Source organism: Xenopus laevis, chromosome 1S (genome assembly GCF_017654675.1).
Source record: "Xenopus laevis strain J_2021 chromosome 1S, Xenopus_laevis_v10.1, whole genome shotgun sequence".
NCBI lineage: Eukaryota > Metazoa > Chordata > Amphibia > Anura > Pipidae > Xenopus > Xenopus laevis.
This window is the reverse complement of record NC_054372.1, coordinates 120,536,292-120,544,584: the sequence shown is the minus strand read 5'-3', so window position 1 is coordinate 120,544,584 and position 8,293 is coordinate 120,536,292. Positions and strand designations below refer to the sequence as shown.

General features: G+C 42.0%; 1 long non-coding RNA gene across 1 annotated transcript in view; it reads right to left on the bottom strand.

Annotated features, from left to right (window-relative positions):
- Positions 1 to 4,973: 4,973 nt before the first annotated feature.
- The window catches only part of LOC108706974, a 76,240-nt gene continuing 72,920 nt past the window's right edge, over positions 4,974 to 8,293 (bottom strand). Inside the window, exon 3 of the long non-coding RNA XR_005965032.1 lies at positions 4,974 to 5,137. This is a non-coding gene — a long non-coding RNA (uncharacterized LOC108706974). The remainder of the gene's footprint in view (positions 5,138 to 8,293) is intronic.

Here is an 8,293-nt window from a genome sequence, read left to right as displayed (position 1 = left end):
ACTGGTTTTGCAATAAGATGGACTATAGCTAAGGCAGTGCATGAGTGCTATAGACCTGTGCTACTACGTTGGGTGTCAGCTCCTGTTACTTTTTTTTGGGGGGGTTTGCAAATTGTCAAATCCTGTATCACACAAACACAGAGAAACCTGTCAAGATACCAGAGCTAACTCCTCCTCCATTGATGGGAAGCTCAGCAATTTGTGCCAATGATTGTTACAGATCCAAATGAATTCCCTTCTGCCTGTAACAATAATTCACGAACAATGAAAAGTTGGCAACAGGGAATTCATTTTGACACAGAGGGTCGGCTATGACTGGAATAAAAGAAGAAACGTAACAGACAATTGGGATATTCAGTATCATTTATTGCACAGGAACAAAGTGAATACATAGAAACCTCGGCAGTAAGTAGGGACATCCTTCTGATGAAACTGATAGAACTGTCTACATAAAGATACGTTTATTTGCTATGTGCCTCCAGTTTAGACTTACAGAACCTTTGTATTTATTGGAGCTATATACTGGGGTGTGAATGTGCAGTATTTAATGCCTACAACTCCCAAAAAGTATTTATTTAATGTAAAACGTAATAGACAGTTGAGATATTGAGTATGGTTTATTGGCCAGACACAAAGTGAATAAGTATAACCCTCGGCAGTGTGCATTAGTGCTCTTAAAGGGGTTGTTCAGATAGTTCAGAAATAAAGACTTTTTTCATTTACTTTTTTCTTATATTAGTTACCGTTTTTTCTTTTATTGAAGTTAAAATTATATTTTTTACCTTCTGTCTTTCTAAAGCAGCTCTGGGAGGGGCTCAGACTATGTAATCTGTTCTAAATTGATACACAATTGCTAACAACAAGCAGGCAGGTTCCATTTGGTGAACACTGTTATTCAGGCAAGCTTTGCATCACCCCAAAATCTATGCCCTTGCACAGGCTGCACAATCAGACATTGAGAAGGGAGGGGGAATGAGGGGAGAGAAGAGACATCCAGGAAGTGCAGAATGGAAAGTGAAATGAATTGTCTGTCCCACCTTTATGCCCGAGGCATGTTCCTTTTCCAAAGGTGCCCTTTATTAATCTTAATGCAACAGGCAAACTGACCCCGTCATTAGGTCAATAGGCCAAACGAATCACTATCAAAATAATGCAGGCCATTGACACGAGGAGCCCATCAACCAGCTGATGCACTCCTTTTCCCAATGGGATTTTTAAAATGACCTGACAGATATCTGCCCAATTTTTAGTAAGATATCAGTCAGGCAGGCCCACTGATGTATGAGGCAACAACCTGCCAACTCAGTCCATGTAAGGCCACCTGTACGGCCAACTTAAGACAAACTGTGATTGGTCTTACAATTAATGGTTTTAAAAATATATTTTTCTTATGCAGCTCCCCATTTTGGAATTTAAACTACATCATAATCTTGTTGCCCTAGTCGACAATATGGCGTTGAACAGAAATGCCCCAAATCCACAATTTTACTAATTGTCTGAATGCTTGACTTGACCAAATTACCTAACAGCAAATATCCCCCAGTCCCTTTCTAAAAATGATCTTTAGGCATTCTGTCGTGATTTTTATGATGTTGTTTTTTTAAAACTAAATTACACTTTGTACATTGCAAATTATTTATTCTACCATTTAAAATTGTATTCTTGAACCAACAAAACCAATAGTCATTGTGCCTGACCCTTTGCTTTCAGATAAGCTATTGTTTCTCCTACTCAATGTAACTGGATGAGTCATGGCCAGACTTGGGTGTTTTACTATTGAGTGCTATTCTCATATCCACCATGTTGTGGGCAACGGTTATCTTGTTACCAGTCCATTGTTCTGTTAATAGACTGCTGGGGGGGGAAGGGAGTGGGGTTATATTATCCAACTTGCAGCACAGCAGTAAATAGTGACTGACATTATCACAGCACAAGTCGCATGGCTGAGGGCATCTGGGAAAATAAGGACATGTTTAGCACAGCAAATTTCCAGATTAAATATTAAAAAAAATATGTTTGCTCTTTTGAAGAAGGGATTTTAATACATGGCTGTGCTGGAGAAGCTCTATTAGCTGGTGCATTTTGTAAAAAAAAGAAAACATTTTTGGTCAGCCAGGCATTCAGGATTCAGCCAAATCCTGCAAAAAAAAGTTAAAAAAAAAAAAGCTTGGTTACCAGGTGCTTGGCAGGACCAAATCTAAACTTAAAGTACATAGACAGTTCCCTATATATTCTCATGACTTGATTCTCCTGAAAAGTCAGGGATACAACAAACTTAAACAGTCTCTTTTTCTCTGATAAAAGCATCTCTTCAATGAAACCCATGTGGATAATGCAAAATGTCAAGTGCAGGCTTAAAATGATGTTTGTTTAGGCAAGGTACAAAGGTCAAACTATGAGTGCAAATCATCTTTCCTTGTCACAAAGGTTGTGTTCCAAGCAGGGATGTATTAAAATCAACCCTTAACCCTCTTATAGAAGTAGCATAATAAATAATATATTTAATGATGCTACAGAACTGCAAAATATGTTGACACTTGACAGTGTCAGGGGCCCTGTACGACAACATTTTCCGGGTCCCCTGGGTCCCACCCACTCTGCCACAGGCCCTGCCCACCACACCCCACAGCAAAAAGGCCACACAGACATGAGCGCTACAACAATAAAAGCACTTTTGGCCAAAGGATTATTAAGCCTGCAACCACATCAAGGTAGACTCTTTCAGCAGGTACTTACTGTAACCTAAATTGCACTTTAACTTTAAAATTTGCATTTCTAATGTACAAATAAGAGCCATTTGGTTTAATCCCTTGGTCAAAAAAGAACCATCGGTGGCCAGTGTGCCCTGCACAAGTTGTAACTTGTGGCCAGGCCACCCATAAAAGATGAAAAAAAGATTGGTGGTCATGGCCCCATATAAAAGTTAAAAAAAAAAACATTGGTGGCCAGGGTCCCCATGAAAGTTTTACAAAAATGGTTGGCAGTCCTATCATCAATGGTTTTCAGAACATGGCAGCATTTATGCTGCTTTTGCTTGTTTTGCATGTTTGTACTCTAGATATTTTTGAGTATAAAAAAAAAATAACTATCACCCTAGTACTGCAAGAACTGTAAGGTACCTGTAGCTGCAGCTTGTCCTCGTTCTGAGCCCGCGCGTGCGTCCTTGCGCGGGCGCGTTGACGCTGCGTCGTTACATTTTGGCGCCACACTTGTCCCTGTAAATAGACGTCAGCAAGAGCAAACAGTGCTTGGTGATTTCCCTTGCTAGTACTCGTTCCTGTGTTTTCCTGATTACTCTTGGATTTGCTTTTCTTGTTACCAACCTCGGCCTGACTTTGGACTTCGATTCTCTTCTGCCTGCCTACCGACCCTCTGCCTGATTATCGATACGACTATCTTCTGCCTGCCTCTGACCTCGGCCTGTCCCTGACTACGTATTACTTGCTGCCTGCCTACCGACCCTCTGCCTGATATTCGACCACACTTTCTGCAACTTGCACTCGTCTCATCGTGTCAAGTCCTGCGAGCTGTACACTAACAGCAGTTCTAACTGCTCTTCCTACTTGAGTCTCCAAAAGAGCCTGACAAGAACTAAGCAAATTATTGCTGAAATATGAGGAAAGGGCCACAGCTGAAAATGTACAATTTGAGCTAACACTTCTTGCAGCACATTGGGACAAATTAAAAGCTTCTGCACTGGATGAGTACACAGTCAGGGTGGCAACCACCATAAAAGCTAATGACCAGGCACTGAGTTTGAGTTTATGTGTAGTTGTTCCTACACATAGTTTCTCACAGAGATTTATGCACCACCAATTAACCAATTGGTTCCAAACTAATCCTGAAAAAGATAAGATACTGCTAGAAACCACAGATTTTGAGGAACTATGCTTAGCTAAAGATAAACCCAGGCACGTTTTATCCCGAGTGTATAATATAATCTTAGAGCTTAAAGGTTCTATAGAACTCAATTTTAAGATGCAATGGGAAAAGGACTTTAATATCTCATTTAGTGCAAAGGACTGGGAAATGTCATTTGCACTTACGCATAATTTGGTGACGGCCTGCAAAGCACATGAGACCCATTACAAGATACTTACTAGATGGTATAAATGCCCAACGACTTTGCATGCCATTTACCCAACGGTCTCAGATAAATGCTGGCGTTGCAATGAGCAGAAAGGTGATATGAAGCATATATGGTGGTATTGTCAGATGATAAAACCCTTCTGGGTCAAGATCTTTCAAGTAATCTCTAAGGTCACGGGAACTGACGAATGCCCTGACCCGTCCCTAGCATTCATATCCATCCCCTCCCCAAATATACCACTGAAAATAACACCCAGAGGGCTTCATGGCTGTTGCAATAGCAGCAGCCAGAACTGTAATACCCAGACACTGGAAAAGCAATAAGACACCCAGGGTAGATGAATGGATAGCAGAACTGATCTATATACAGTAAATGGAAGAACTACTCTCATATAGAAGCATGTTTCCCAGTCGGTATATCAAAACATGGACAACATGGGTCCTGTTCAAAGAAACGACAGACGACACCAACATTTTAGCCTCTTAATTCTAGACCTCTTGATTGTGGTACCTATATTACCCCAATTAAGAATACAGACAAGTTAAACTCCCTACTCCTATAAGTATAAGTTAAGAAGGTTTACCCCTGTGAACATAGATGCGGATGTATTACAACATCCACTGCTTTAACCAGTCTGAACAAGGGAGCTATCATCAATGGAATCCTCCTCATTTGCATTGTCATTCTACATTATGCTAAGGGGAAATCAACAGACGACTCTGTCGTCAATCAGAAAGGGAAACATATCTGGGGTATAAATAAACGTCCTGTATTCCCCCTTGGCCAAAAATCAAAATCAAAAATTAACAGGTTGTGATGCTCTGACCCCCTTTTAATCTTTCTTTTTCTAGGGATAACCCCGACACAATAAAGAACAACCTTGTCATCAGTGAATGTCTTTAATTTCATAGAAGAGGAACTATGTGCATAACAATTGTAATAGACATTTTGTTGACTAGGAGTTACTGTCAAGGGGATATCCTCACTGTTTTCTTTTGATTATTGTCATTGTCTTCTTTCTTCTTTCTGTACAAAGTTTTCATTTATCTGGAAAAAGGAAAAAAAACAAATAAAGAATATGTAAAAAATAAACATAACAAAAACATATCCATGAAACTGAACAAAACATAAATCCACTACAATAACGACAATATTGAGCCTTTTTGGTCATGTGTAAAAAATGATGCGGATGTAGACCAAGCGCAACACTGTTTCAAGTCACAAGTAAAAAAAACTTCTCAGCTGGTCCCTTTGCATTGCTCCACTATGATCCTAGAGCAAAGAAAAGAACCAAGGAGCGACCTGTGTGCCAAGCAAATGCCCGAGGCACATCGAAAAACCGGGCTGTCCAGGTGAAATCAGGAAAGGTGGCAACTATGTGTAATATTAAGCAAAAATGCCTGTTTGCACCTATTTCCACACCGCATCAAGTTTCAATGACCACCAGAACCACATAAAGAGATATAGAAACCTCAAAAAGACACCCTCAGCGTCTCAACGCATTCTTAATGACTATTACTCTACATACAGTACATATTTGAAAGCAACAAACTGGATAAAAATAATCAATATTGAAATGCAATAAACATTTAGCAAAAACATACCCATGAGATAGAAATAGCAAGAGACAACTCCAATACAATAATGACAATATTGAGCCTTTTTGGTCATGTGTAAAAAAACTAATGCGGATGTAGACCAAGCGCAACACTGTTTCAAGCTGGTGCCTTTGCATTGCTCCACTATGATCCTAGAGCAAAGAAAAGAACCAAGGAGCGACTGTGTGCCAAGCAAATGCCCCAGGCACACACGTCGCCCCCGCTGACGCCACTGCTCTCCGCCCCTGTATGTAGGGTTGCCACCTTTTCTCCTTGGGCAAACCTGGCAGGGGACGGGCCAGTGACATTGGGGTACGGGCCGGATGACGTCCGGGAAGTGCCGGATAACGTCGATTACAGGGAAGTGATCTTGGGGGGCGGGCGTGATGAAGTTGGGGGCTGGGAAGGTGACGTAGGGGAAATCGGACAGATTACATCGGGATGGACCTGATGACGTGTCAATCAGCGATTGGCTGATCGACATGTCATTCACTTCAATGTCCTGTCCAGATTTCCTAGTTTGGTAATCCGGAGTGGGACTTTTCAACCGGGCAGCCCATCGAAAAACCGGGCTGTCCAGGTGAAATCGGGAAAGGTGGCAACCCTATCTCTATGTGTAATATTAAGCAAAAATGCCTGTTTGCACCTATGTCCACACCGCATCAAGTTTCAATGACCACCAGAACCACATAAAGAGATATAGAAACCTCAAAAAGACACCCTCTGCGTCTTAAAGCATTCTTAATGACTATTACTCTACATAAATATTTGAAAGCAACAAACTGGATAAAAAATAATCAATATTGAAATGCAATAAACATTTAGCAAAAACATACCCATGAGATAGAAATAGCAAGAGACAACTCCAATACAATAATGACAATATTGAGCCTTTTTGGTCATGTGTAAAAAATGATGCGGATGTAGACCAAGCGCAACACTGTTTCAAGTCGCAAGTAAAAAAAACTTGTCAGCTGGTCCCTTTGCATTGCTCCACTATGATCCTAGAGCAAAGAAAAGAACCAAGGAGCGACCTGTGTGCCAAGCAAATGCCCCAGGCACACACGTCGCCCCCGCTGACGCCACCACTCTCCGCCCCTGTATGTAGGGTTGCCACCCTTTTTCCTTGGGGAAACCTGGCAGGGGACGGGCCAGTGACATTAGGGTACGGGCCGGATGACGTCCGGGAAGTGCCGGATAACGTCGAGTACAGGGAGGTGATCTTGGGGGCCGGGCTGGGTGAAGTTGGGGGCTGGGAAGGTGACGTAGGGGGAGTTGGACAGATGACATCGGGATGGGCCTGATGACGTGTCAATCAGCGATTGGCTGATCGACATGTCATTCACTTCAATGTCCTGTCCAGATTTCCTAGTTTGGTAATCCGGAGTGGGACTTTTCAACCCGGCAGCCCATCGAAAAACCGGGCTGTCCAGGTGAAATCAGGAAAGGTGGCAATCCTATCTCTATGTGTAATATTAAGCAAAAATGCCTGTTTGCACCTATGTCCACACCGCATCAAGTTTCATTGACCACTAGAACCACATAAAGAGATATAGAAACCTCAAAAAGACACCCTCAGCGTCTCAATGCATTCTTAATGACTATTACTCTACATACATATTTGAAAGCAAGAAACTGGATAAAAAATAATCAATATTGAAATGCAATAAACATTTAGCAAACACATACCCATGAGATAGAAATAGCAAGAGACAACTCCAATACAATAATGACAATATTGAGCCTTTTTGGTCATGTGTAAAAAATGATGCGGATGTAGACCAAGCCCAACACTGTTTCAAGTCACAAGTAAAAAAAATTGTCAGCTGGTCCCTTTGCATTGCTCCACTATGATCCTAGAGCAAAGAAAAGATCCAAGGAGCGACCTGTGTGCCAAGCAAATGCCCCAGGCACACACGTCGCCCCCGCTGACGCCACCACTCTCCGCCCCTGTATGTAGGGTTGCCACCTTTTTTCCTTGGGGAAACCTGGCAGGGGATGAGCCAGTGACATTGGGGTACGGGCCGGATGACGTCCGGGAAGTGCCGGATAACGTCGAGTACAGGGAGGTGATCTTGGGGGCCGGGCTGGATGAAGTTGGGGGCTGAAAAGGTGACGTAGGGGGAGTCGGACAGATGACATCGGGATGGGCCTGATGACGTGTCAATCAGCGATTGGCTGATCGACATGTCATTCACTTCAATGTCCTGTCCAGATTTCCTAGTTTGGTAATCCGGAGTGGGACTTTTCAACCGGGCAGCCCATCGAAAAACCGGGATGTCCAGGTGAAATCGGGAAATGTGGCAACCCTATCTCTATGTGTAATATTAAGCAAAAATGCCTGTTTGCACCTATGTCCACACCGCATCAAGTTTCAATGACCACCAGAACCACATAAAGAGATATAGAAACCTCAAAAAGACACCCTCAGCGTCTCAACGCATTCTTAATGACTATTACTCTACTCTACATACATATATTAAAAACAACAAACTGGATAAAAAATAATCAATATTGAAATGCATTAAACATTTAGCAAAAACATACCCATGAGATAGAAATAGCAAGAGACAACTCCAATACAATAATGACAATATTGAGCCTT